We start from the raw sequence: 11,896 nt of genomic DNA on the forward strand, positions 1-11,896 counted from the left end.
TCACCACCCTCACAGCAAAGAATTTCTTCCCCAGATCTCATCTAAATCTCCCCTTTTTCAGTTTAAAACCCTTGCCCCTCATCCTATGCTCCCCTCCCTGATAAAGAGTCCCTCCCCAGCTTTCCTGGAGCCCCTTTAGGGACTGGAAGGGGCTCTAAGGTCTCCCCAGAGCCTTCTCTTCTCCAGGCTGAATCCCCCAACTCTCTCAGCCGGTCCTCACAGCAGAGGGGCTCCAGCCCTCCCAGCATCTCCATGGCCTCCTCTGCTCTGGCCCCACTCCAACAGCTCCAAGTTCTTCTGATGTTGGTGGTCCCAGAGCTGGAGGCAGAACTGCAGGGGGGTCTCCCCAGAGCAGAGGGGCAGAATCCCCCCCCTTACCCTGCTGGCCATGCTGCTGGGGATGCAGCCCAGGATGCAGGGGGCTTTCTGGGCTGCCAGTGCACACTGCCAGGTTGTGATGAGCTTCTCCAGCACTCCCAAGTCCTTCTCCTCAGGGATCTCTCAATCCATTCTATGACCAGCCTGTATTTGTGTTTGGGATTGCCCTGACCCACGTGCACGACATTGTACTTGGCCTGGTTGAACTTCATGAGGTTTGCAGCAACATCCTTGCTGCAAACCAGGAGCCAGCAGACCTGTGGTCCCACAGCTCAGCTCCCAACTTCAAGCTATTCCCAGACTCCCCACACACCAAGATCTTACAGCAGCATGACCACGCTCACCTTTGTGGGAACAGAACTAAGAGGCCACTCACTGCCAGGTGATCTGGCAAATTATTTGATTCATTAGCCTAATGTGAATTGGGTGGAGTACTTGCTGTGTGTTCCATCCATTGACTGTTAAAAGTAACCAAAAACATTTATGGCATATGAGGTCTCTTACTGACTTTTTTTTTTAAAATAATGAGCGTTTCCAATTTATCTTTAAAACGTCAGGAAAGCATAATTTTGTCCTGTGGCTGAGCTAATCCATGTGCAGATTTTCACCAAGCCCTTGTGCCTTTCTCTGTCAGCCCCTGGATGAACCTCAATTGCATTGTAAAATGAGAAAAAAAATCTTGCCTGGCTTTCCTGAGGACCAGAAATATCGTATTTAGTAACCTTTTAATCCAAGCTGAAAAAAATAGAAGTTGAATTTGTAACAAGGACCATTTCTTTGATGAGAACCATGTCAGAATGAACTACATAAGCAAAATAGCAAAGGTAGAGTACTATACAATGGTTAAAAACACCTCTTTATCAACTCATGAGTCTGTGCTTGCTTGACACTCCCAACACTGTTATATTAATTCTCCAGCCATGGCAGAGACAAACCATGCAGCACCTGAACTAGCAGCACAGAAAAGCAGGCTTAAACTACTCCCCAAAACCCCATCTTCTACCATCTGGAAAATAACACATAAAACCACATACAAGCCCTCCTTTTCTGGAAGGAAATACACCAATCCAACCATGTATTTACGCAAATCAAGTTTTTCTTTTTGCCTATGCAAAGGTAGAAACACCTACCCAAACTGAAAAAAAAACCAGACCTTATTGGCTAAGCAGTACATTTCAAATCTACCACAGCTGAAAGAAACTGTTAAAAACAGAAGCATATAACTTCAGTTCTCCACATAAAAACAACCCAAAAAGCAGCATAAAACTGTTTTGTATGACAAAAGAACTGGTAAATCTGGATACAAATTGTCAAGACCATACTATTCAAGGCTATTAACAAAAATTTCATTAAAGACCTGTATCATTTATATTTAGGGAACTCAAACATACACAAATCCCAAATAATCTAGCATTTACAAAACACTACAAGGGCATCAGTAGCAAAATTTGTGAATTTTCATTACATGTTTTTGAAATATTTATGATGTAATTGTTCCTAATAATTTAGAATAAAGTGCAAATATAGGCTAAAAAGTAATACTAGATCCCTATTAATTTACAGAAATGCAGTAAAAAACCTTCCTTGTTCATTGCCTTTGCTTAGGAAATTCCAGATATCAACCCACAGTCAGATTGTTTATCTGCCTCAGCACAGTCAAAACAATCACAAAATCGATTGAATTACTACCTAGGTGCGATTCATACACCAATTCATACTAACTACAGCATCAAGTTCATGCCAATTTGAAATAAAAAGTGCAAGTCTGTCCACTTACACTGCCTTTAGGCTAGACTACAGTTGAGCCTGTAAGGTCACAATTTCAATCAGCAGCAAGCATAGAAATATGCACTTATCCAACTGAATTGATTCTGACTAAATCCACACATTTGTATACTATCAGTACAGGAACACTAAATCAGCATTTACTTATAATTGGCTGGGTTCATTTCCAGCCAGAGCTGTTTCCAGACTGGACCGACTGCACAGCAGCAGGAGGGGAGCATCAGAGAGGGCTGTGAGGACAGGCAGGGCTGCTCCTGGGCGTTTATAGCAGTGATGAAACTGCAATAGGAGATAGCATTCAGATATCCCTGGACATCAGATATCCTGTAGCAGCTCTGCAGCTACAGGATAAATAGGAAAGCCCTCGCCTGGACTAATAACTAGCTCAAAACAGATGACAGAAGGTAGGCATCAATGGTCAATTTTCACAGGGAGGTAGACTGCCAGGAGCCTTTTGCAGAGCTCTGCTATGCACTGTATTCATAAACAATCTGGAAAAGGGGGCAGGGAGTGGAGTGAAAGGCTCCTGAGGATATAAGCTATTCTGACAGTAAAGAAAAGGGCTGACTGCAGGCCTGCAGGAAAACCCTATGAGACTGAATAATGAGGAAATAAAATAACAGACAAAATTCAGTGCAAATAAAGTGGCATTCCAAAAATGATCCTAAGTTCACATATAAAGAGATGTGCTCCAAATCAATCATTATCATTCAGAAAATCTTTCTGGAGTCCTGACAGACCTATAAAAGCATCAGCTCACAGCCATTCAACATATAAAAGAAATAAACCTAATGTTAGGAAATTATTAGTAATTAGACCACCATATAAAGCCATAGAATATCTGCAGCTTAAATCCTGCATGCAGCATCTGTTCCTACATTTCAAGAGGACATAATGGAAAGGGAAAATATTTTTAAAATATTAAAATATTTTTAAAATTTTTTATTTTTTTTGAAAAGCTGAATAACAAGAAATTATCAATTAGGCTAGGGCTCTTCTGCCTGGAAACAGAGATTACTGCAGTGACATATGACAGAAGCCTATAAAATCATCAGTTGCATGGAGAAGGTAAATAGATATCAGTTGTTCACTGTTTCCAAACAATACAAAAGCTAAGAGATATGAAATGAAGCTAGCAGCTGTTAAGTTCAAATAGTTAGCACCTACAACATTATTTTGTGCTCTGGGAGGTCTCCCCTGGGACACATCAGTGCTATACATTTAAATGGACTGGGCACACAGGCAAGTTCACAGAAGAAAAATACATTAACCAAACAAATGCAAACAATGTATACCTCTTGATATCCTACAGTTGACGAGAGACAAGAGGGCTATCAGACAAAAGCTTATATAATTTGTCCTGACCTTATGCTCTTCTCTTTTTGGTCACTGTCAGGAAAGAACAGCAGACTAGATGGTTACACTTGATTCTGTTGTTTTGGCTGTTCTTACACCACAAAAATCAATTACAACTCTCATACTCCTCAGCCCTTCTTTGAACTCACTCAACTTGCTTACCTGGCAAAAGCTGATCTCCTGGGGAGATGGAGACACAGAGGGGCTGGATTACTATCCCACTTATTTAGCAAACTGAACTGGTTCAGGGAAACATCCGGTAAATGCTGGAGATAGTACAAGACAGAGCAAGAATAGGACCAGATAGGACCAGGCCTTTTGCACGCCAACCAGTTATTAGATTAGTTTAAGATGTAACACCCAGCTTCATCACCAAAATACAGATGAAAAGGAAGCAGCAGATTGCCTGTATTCCCTATTCGAACACAGAGAGAAAAGCCACAATTCCAGCTTTTGTGGGGGGGAAAAAAAAAAAAAAGGGCAAGTTTCATATTTTTAATCCATCTGGTAATTATGAAGAGAGTATGGTTTACACATGACTGAATAGTAAAGGTTACTTTAAAATTAAACATTGCATTTATAACCTGTACTTTATATATAGTATGTAAAGTAAGGAACACCCCTTCAGCAAACTAAAACCTGTTGTAAATACAGAAATGCATCCAAGTCTGGTAAGGATGATAGCCAAATGAAAACAAAGCTATTCCTTCCCAAGCTTCCCACAGTATCAATTGATTACTACATTAAATGGTGCTACATCAGTCACAGAAGCCAAGGGGATATGATCAGACGGAAAAAGGTGAATGATCAATAAGAATATATTATTAACAGTCCAGTCTCATTTACAATTCAGAATTTACGAGAACAGAACTGAAGACAAAGTGAGATTAAAATCTCTCATCAACTACGAATTGCACAATAACCCAGTCTTTCCCTTGTCAGGACCAAATTACAACTGTTTTGCTTAATAACTGACCTGATCTGGCCATAATGCTGAGAATTCCCAAGGAAAAGCAATACAGATTTTCGTTATTCCTCACAAACCACATTCAGCTGAAAATGAGACCATTGCACAGAGAAACGGTAGCAAACCACCCCTCTGTTCTCCTTTAACTACCACCAATTAAAGCAGGCTGTAACAGTTACAGACACAAATGCTCTTAACGAACACTGTGCAACTGTGCAACATGAGGCTTAAGAGCCTTAAGCAGCAGGGGCGTATTTACTGATATCCAAGACGGTGCTGACAGATGATGAGCACGAGATAAACCCTGATAATGGAGGGTTGTGGTGTCAGCACTGCCTACAGAAATAGATATCACTGACTGTTTGGCTTTACCTTTTTCCAGGAAGCAACAGTGGTGGCAATCCAGCTGAGCTATTATTTGTGAGAATGGCAATTAAATAATTAAAAATTAAAATCCCTATTCTGTTTACACATGAAAACCGAACAAAAAAAAAATTTAAAGTTGATTTGCTTACTCCTATTTTTTTTGTGCTTACACCAAGAAATTTATTATTATTATGACTGTAATTTTTTTTAGCTTCTTACTTAAAATACCATACCTATCTATTACTACTTTGCTATAACACTTACCTTGAGCATGCGAGAAAGAAGTCTTTAAAGAGCCAAAATATATGTTGTACTTAGTAAGGCCTCTAAAATCCAAAAGTACCACTACACTTATGCTTTCCAACAAAAAACACTAAAGATCCTGTAATGTGTGACCAATGTGAAATATGAGCTGCAAACAGAAGTACTAGAGGATTTCTGAAGGTGTTCTGAAATCAGGAAAATGCAAATTAAACAGGTTTGTTCATTTCAGTTACTTTTTAACCTTACATACAAAATGAGTAGCTAGGAGTATAATAGCAGCCACTAATAATGCTACTTCCAGGATTTGTTTAATTTTAATTTTCTAACATTCCCAGGTTCTACATTGGGAACATTGCAGACATCTCAATACATGCCAAGTATAGCAGACATTTCTGCCTTCAAGACAGCCAGTTTGAGTGCCTCGTGTGCCACACACAAACTAAGTTTCAAAATCCCAAACAAATAAATGAAATTGGAACAGTCACTACCAGTCCTGAGCCCTCTGCACAATCCCAGTCCAATGACCACTAATCCAAATGAACCCTAGTGATTGCCTTGCTTCTTCAGGAGTCTACCCCCAACTCAGGGAGAGACATACATGGTAAGCTCTGCTCCCCTACTCCAAGTAAGTTATTGTGCTAGAAAAGCTCCACACACTCCACTCAGCTCTTAGACTTTACATTACCTTTTTACTTTTCACCATAGACTGACACTCTGGTGCCAATACATGGTTTGACAGGCTCCAGGATTTGGAAGACTGCTGTCCTCTTGTTTCTACAGAAAACAAAAGGCAGAAGCTGAAGTAATGACCCCCTAAGTCCTCCTGTCTGAACACAGGAGACTCACAAGCATGCCTGACACAGGAAGCAGAAGTGGATTCTTCTCCACTTGTAACCCCCATCTTTTTATCACCTCAGTATTCAAGCACAAAAACTCTTCTGGTTTCCCAGATACAACCCCCTGACACTTACCAGACCTTTCCTATTTTCCAAAGCAAACACGCGCATGACCGAGTCACCCTAGTTGTGCTACAAGTTTTGACCATATTGGTGTGCTGTGGCTGCACTGTATCACAACGCCCTGGTTCCAGACTCCTTGGACTTGAGAGGAATCAAAAAACAGATCAGCCCCCAGGCTCTCAACTGGCAACGCAACACCCCATGGCATGGCCACCAGGTCAGCTGGTGGCCCTGCCAGCACCGAGGGGAAGCCGCTAACTGCGCTACACAGCCTCATTTGTTTTGTAACACCACATCTTCTGCACCGGACTTTGTAATTATGGCTTATAAGACAGCAGAAGCATCTGACTTTGCTACAATGTTTTGAATTACTCCCCATGACTTACATTAAATATAAAAGAAGAAACAGACATTGACCTACAGTAATGATGCAAGTCAACCAGAAAATATGTACAAACTATTCCTTTCCCTTTCACCTACTGACAAGACTGTATCAAATTAAAGAAAAACACCCTGTTTTCGTTGTCTAAGGTAAACAACACAACTGAGAATTTTGAGATCTGAATACCAGAAAGAAGAGCTACAGACAAGAGTAAGCAGAAAGCCCAGAGCGCATCAGTCCATTATTCAGATGAAAAAAACACCTCTGCAATGAAACTAGGGGCAGTTTCGAGCCGTTTCTCTTTTTCCCCAACCAAGCCCGGGATGACGATGGATTATTTCCCAAACCCGGCTCCGGGAGGCAGCGGTACTACCCCCCGCTGTCTCACACCAGCAGGGGCGAGACGCGGAGTCTCCTCTCAGCAGCAGGGTTGAGGAGAGCCCCAGGAGCCCCCCGCCCCCGCTCAGGTAGCCCCCGCGGCGCGGCCATTCGCCGCCGGCGGCCCCAGGGCCCGGGAGCGGCAGCAGAGGCCGCGGGGCGCAGGCCCCGGCGGGACAGGCGGTGCCTACGGGCGCGCCCGCCGCAAGCCACTGACCCCGGCCCTCCCGCCACGGCTCCCGCGGATCCGCCGTGCGGCACCTGCTGCCCAGCAGCAGCCGAGCGCCTTAGCACCCCGGCAGCGGCGGCCGGGAGTGGCGGGGGACGTGCGGGGCCTGCCCCGAGGTGTCCGGAGCCGCTGCCGGGCCCGCGGGCGGCGCAGGGCTCACCTAGACGGCAGGTACCTCAGCAGCTCCGGCCGCCGCGGCATGCGAGACACTCTACGCTTGCGCGCTGCACCGTGGGACCGCACATGCGCAGAGACCCTTGGCGGGGCCGGGACTACAGAGGAGATGACGGCCGCGCAGCGAGCCGGCGGCGGGCGCCATCTTGGAGGTAGTTCCTCTGGCACCGCCGCTTGACCGAGAGCTGGGCTTTTGCTGGGCTGCAGCCGCCCGCCCCGGCGTTTCTTCAGCGGCGCTGGTCTTCCTCCGCCCGTCCGCGCCGCCCCCTCTCGCCCTCATATGGTCTCTTGGAAGTGCAGAGCGGGAGAAGCCTCCCCGGTGGGCTCTGAGCACTGCCAGGCCACCGGAGCCCCAGCACCCGCTTGCCCGCACACCCGGGGTAGCGGCCGCCTGAGGGAGCCGGGGCTCGGGTGAGCGGGGTTAGAGACGGGCAAATTGCGAGTGAAGGGAGTGTGCCCGCAGCGGGCCTCGGAGCCGCTCCGAAGCCTGGAACACCTCTTGTGCTGGGTTTGGTTTGGGCTTGTGGGTTTGTTTTTAATCTTCAGAGGTAAGACTAAATTCTTGGTAGGCCAAACAAATTTGTTTGTTCTTTCCCCCGCTGAAGGCTGTAGCAATGTGCAGGTGTGAATGCTGGGGGAGCCCTCCCTGAGGTCACAGTTGTCCCTCTGTCCCTGTGCCTGCTGCCCAACTCCAGGGCCATACCCTTCCATGAGGGTCACCATCCCAAAGGCACGGCAGGCTCTGTGCAACGCTTGGCACTCCCAGCTGCACCCCTAAGAAGTCTGTGTGCTGTCCTCTACCTCCTGCCTTTTTACCCCTCTTCAGGACTGTCTTCAAGCGGAAATACGTGGTTCCCAGGATAGTGTGGCATTGCCAGCGCCGCTTCCCTTACCCTTGGTAAGGGCCTGCCCCAAACATTTAAAAACGAGGTATTGCCCAAACATAATATATGCTGGTTTCTGGTGCCACCCAGTGGTCCTACGTACTTCTTCTAACTCAGTTCTTAAATAATTAAAAGCTGTTACTGAATAGCAGTGAAGGAAGGCAGGCAAAGAGGAGATAGTATGTAGGTTAACCCTTCCTGAGTGTGTTCCCAGTAGAAAAGAAAGAAGAGCACTGAACCTTGCTTCCACTGGGGTCATCCCAGCCCTAAACAGACAGCATCACTGAGTGCCCAGTGCTCCCTTCTCCTTATCTCTGAGCCTCTGCCCTTCCTCACATCACTCCCTTCAACTGCCTGTGAAACCCTGCCACCTCCCTCAGCACCTTTATCATCTTTTCCCACTTACTTGTTATCCTAGCAATTTGTCAGTAGTTTCTCCCACTGTGTCCAGCTCACTTACCATCAGGCCAGGGCCTTCTTGTTTGCCAGCAGTCCCCTGCTTTGAGGGGGTATCAGAAGAAGGTGCCTTATGGGGAAACCTCCACTCACGCGGTTGCTACCTGCCACTGAGACCTGGTGAGGGCAATCCAGGGAATACACAGGGATGCATTTTAGGTAAATAACCCCTGTAAGCAGGCAGAGAAGACCAGCTCTTTGGCCTTGTCAGCTGCATGATGCCTCCTGGGAGTTGGTAGCCAGGTGGAATATGTTGGTTGTCTCTCAGGCTCCTAGTGCTGAAGTGAACCCAGTTCTTGCTTGAGTCTCAGGTTAGAGAAGGCATAGTAAAAAGAACTCCTGCTGGAAATGACTTACAGAACTGTATGCTGTTGTGTTGAGGATCCAATGTAGTAATAACCATGTTGTGGGCATAAATGAGGGCTGGGAAGCCAAGGGCTCTATGGTGATAAAGGCAGTGGGGGCCGGGGTTCCTCAATGCTTTTGCAGCCATTCATTTGCGTGTCAGCACAGTGCCCTGTGCCCTGGCACAGTGTGTCTCTGGGCTAAGGCACCAAGGGGGATGGGGCAGCTGAGGCAGCTCTCAAATGAGCCCTGGATGGGCCAGCTGACTTCACACCAGCAGAACATGGGTCCCTGTTTATTTCTGAACGAGCCAGGTATAGCAGCAAACTCTCTTGTATCAGCATAAATCCTTCACAAAGCTTTGGCTGAATGTTCTTTCTTGCCAAAATCTACAGCTTACACAAGTCAATCTAGGAGATCAGTAGCAATGAAGCAACTGCTCTACCCATCCAGGTCTGTAGTTCAAAATACTAAGTCTTGAAATGATACTGTATTTTAATTCACTTAGGTTTTTTTTCAAGCTTTATAGCAAAATGAATTGTTCACTACAAAGTGATAAAATTGTCTTAAGCCAAGTTAAGCCTCATCCATCACTTGTGCAATGTGCACATTTAGCTGCACTAAATGCAAAAGTGGAAAAGTCTGAATGCAAAAGTGTTTGCATTCAGAGGAAAGTTGTAGTTGGAAAATAACAGCTAGACTTCAGTCTGTCTCTGTCAACCTCTCTTCTGCTTAATTCAAGTCAGATATTCCCAAATACTGTTGGGTTTTTTTTGTTGCAGTCAGAATGTTAGAGCATCTTCTCTGCATATTTGTGTTCAGCTCTCTCCAAGGAGAGAGTGTCTGCCAGAGATACCAGCTTTCACAAAACAGACTCCCCATCAAAGCATCTAACTGAGTGAGAAGGCTGCTGTGAGCAGTCTGATTCTGCAAGTAGTTCAAAATCTAACATTTCTCCCTCTGACAGCTTTTGTGGCAGCACAGAAAGCAGCATGCAGCATATGCAGCTGCAGTGCAGGGTGAAGGGAGCCTATGCCATTATTTTTCCCAGAGGAAACTCATTTGAGTGGTTGAGGGCTGTCCTGGGTGGTGGATGGCTTGTTTCCACCACACACCAGGAAGGGACAGCAGGGGTCAGGTGACAGCCTGTGAAGAGCCTGGGGCTGGCCCTCAGCAGGCATCTCTGTCTTCTGCCATGGTAGCCAGGAAACAGCAGGCTGCAGACATAACTGTGCCACTAAATATACATGTGCCCCAGTGGGTTCTTTCAAGCCTACTGGGCCAGTATGATTTCCCAGGCCTTTGCAGTAGCATGTGGAGAGCAAAGCTGTCTGGACCCAGAGGCAGAGCTGTCCCCGGGTTAGTGCGGGCTCTCCTGCAGGAACAGCTCTGCCTCACCGGGACGGGGCTCTCCTCTGGCTGTGCTTCTCAAGCATCTGCCCAGGCTACAGAACCCATGACTGCTCGTTTTCAGTCACAGATGGGGAATGGAGTTGCGCTGTGAGGCTGGAGGAGGTACATGGGGAAGCCCACAAGGTATGTTGTGCAAGAGGACCTGATGTAAGAGCACGTGTTTCCAAAGCAGTGGACTGTCGAGCCCGAAGGCTCACTGCGTGCTGTGCCAACATGTAAAGGAGCACCTGGGTCGCTCAAAGGACTCCTACAAAGGCTGCTCCTTCCCTGTTAGGGAGTGCTGTAACACAGGGCACTGAGGGCAGGGTGCAAAGTTGCTCTCCACAAACCTCGTTTCTTTGTATTGCAGCCAGTGATTCACTTGTGTCTTTCTGGGGGTTCCACCAAAGTGGAAAAGTTGAAAGCAGCACTCTTCTATTTCATTGACATGTTGAAAAACACTTTCCACATCATCACTGCACACCCATTGCACTGACTGTTTACTGAGAAGTCTCAGTGGACAGCGCTGCATACTGTGCACAAAAGGGCCACGCTGAGGTTGGCTGCTCTGATTTCTCAAGGCAGAAAGCTGCCTTGGGTAGGCTTGATGGTTTATGGTTGAGGGGCATAGACCTGGTGTGAAAGGACTGCATACCCACTCAGCAGCTGCATGTGAAAGACTCTTCTGCTCATTTTCAACACTAACCCCCATTTCTGCCTGAGCTGTGCCCTGCACTGGGCTCAGCAGTTGTGAGTGCTGGCTCTTTGCGTGCAAATAGAGGTGGCTCCATATCTTCCAGCCTTGAAAACAGACCTCATCAAATTCCTTTTTCTTTTATAAAACCATGCCTTTTCTTCAGTAAATGTTTACTTGTCAAGTATTTACTTTCTCTGTGTTTACTTCTGTCCCAGGTTGAGCGACACAGGACTAACTTCTCTTCTAATGCTGGGGAAAACTGCATTTTTAGAAGACTCTGGTGTCTCAATTCATGAAAATATTTCCTTCATAGCCAGCCAGTCTCTGTGGGATTCAAGTTCTCAGTGTTTTCAAGCCTCTCCAGGAGCAGGGATGAGGAGGAGTGTGCGCCGGGCACTTGACCCAGGCTGCCAACAGGATTGTTTCATACCATGAATGCCACATTCAATATAAATTAGAAAGTTTGCTGTGTAGTTCTCTCTCTCCCTTGATGGCAGCCAGAGAACTCCTTGCCCCGATGCCAAAGCCCTGAGCCCTTCCCTCCCTCCCAAAGCCGCAGCACTCTCAGGGTCCCACATTTCCTGTCCCTGTTGGGAGTGCACAGCTTCCTGCTGGGGAATGGGCTGGGTATGGTTCTTGTGTAGCTTATAACAGTATCGATATCGATACTGGTTCTTTAGTATTATTGTTAATTATTTAGTCTTATTCTATTAAATCTGTTTCTTTGTTTTCCACGATTCCCCTTTCCAGGTGGGAAGGGGGCATTGGGTGATAGAATAATTGCCTAAACGACAATGAATTGTTATGGGTTTTCTCAAACCGTAACAACTTCCTCGTAAGTATTAATGGAAACTAAAGCAATGAATGCTAATCATGCCTGAAAG

At 46.1% G+C, this 11,896-nt stretch overlaps 1 protein-coding gene across 3 annotated transcripts in view; it reads right to left on the reverse strand.

Annotated features, from left to right (window-relative positions):
- Positions 1–7,407, reverse strand: part of NDRG3 (NDRG family member 3) — a 65,343-nt gene extending 57,936 nt beyond the window's left edge. Inside the window, exons 1-2 of one of the 3 annotated variants that reach the window (XM_074157438.1) lie at positions 7,225–7,292; positions 5,802–5,890 (exon numbers count right to left, since the gene is read on the reverse strand). The gene's annotated coding sequence lies outside the window, so the exon portion shown is untranslated. Of the gene's footprint in view, positions 1–5,801; positions 5,891–7,224 lie in introns of all 3 variants that reach the window. The other 2 variants (XM_074157437.1, XM_074157436.1) reach the window with 2 other exon arrangements.
- Positions 7,408–11,896: the final 4,489 nt, after the last annotated feature.

The sequence above is a fragment of the Numenius arquata genome, chromosome 12 (genome assembly GCF_964106895.1).
Source record: "Numenius arquata chromosome 12, bNumArq3.hap1.1, whole genome shotgun sequence".
NCBI lineage: Eukaryota > Metazoa > Chordata > Aves > Charadriiformes > Scolopacidae > Numenius > Numenius arquata.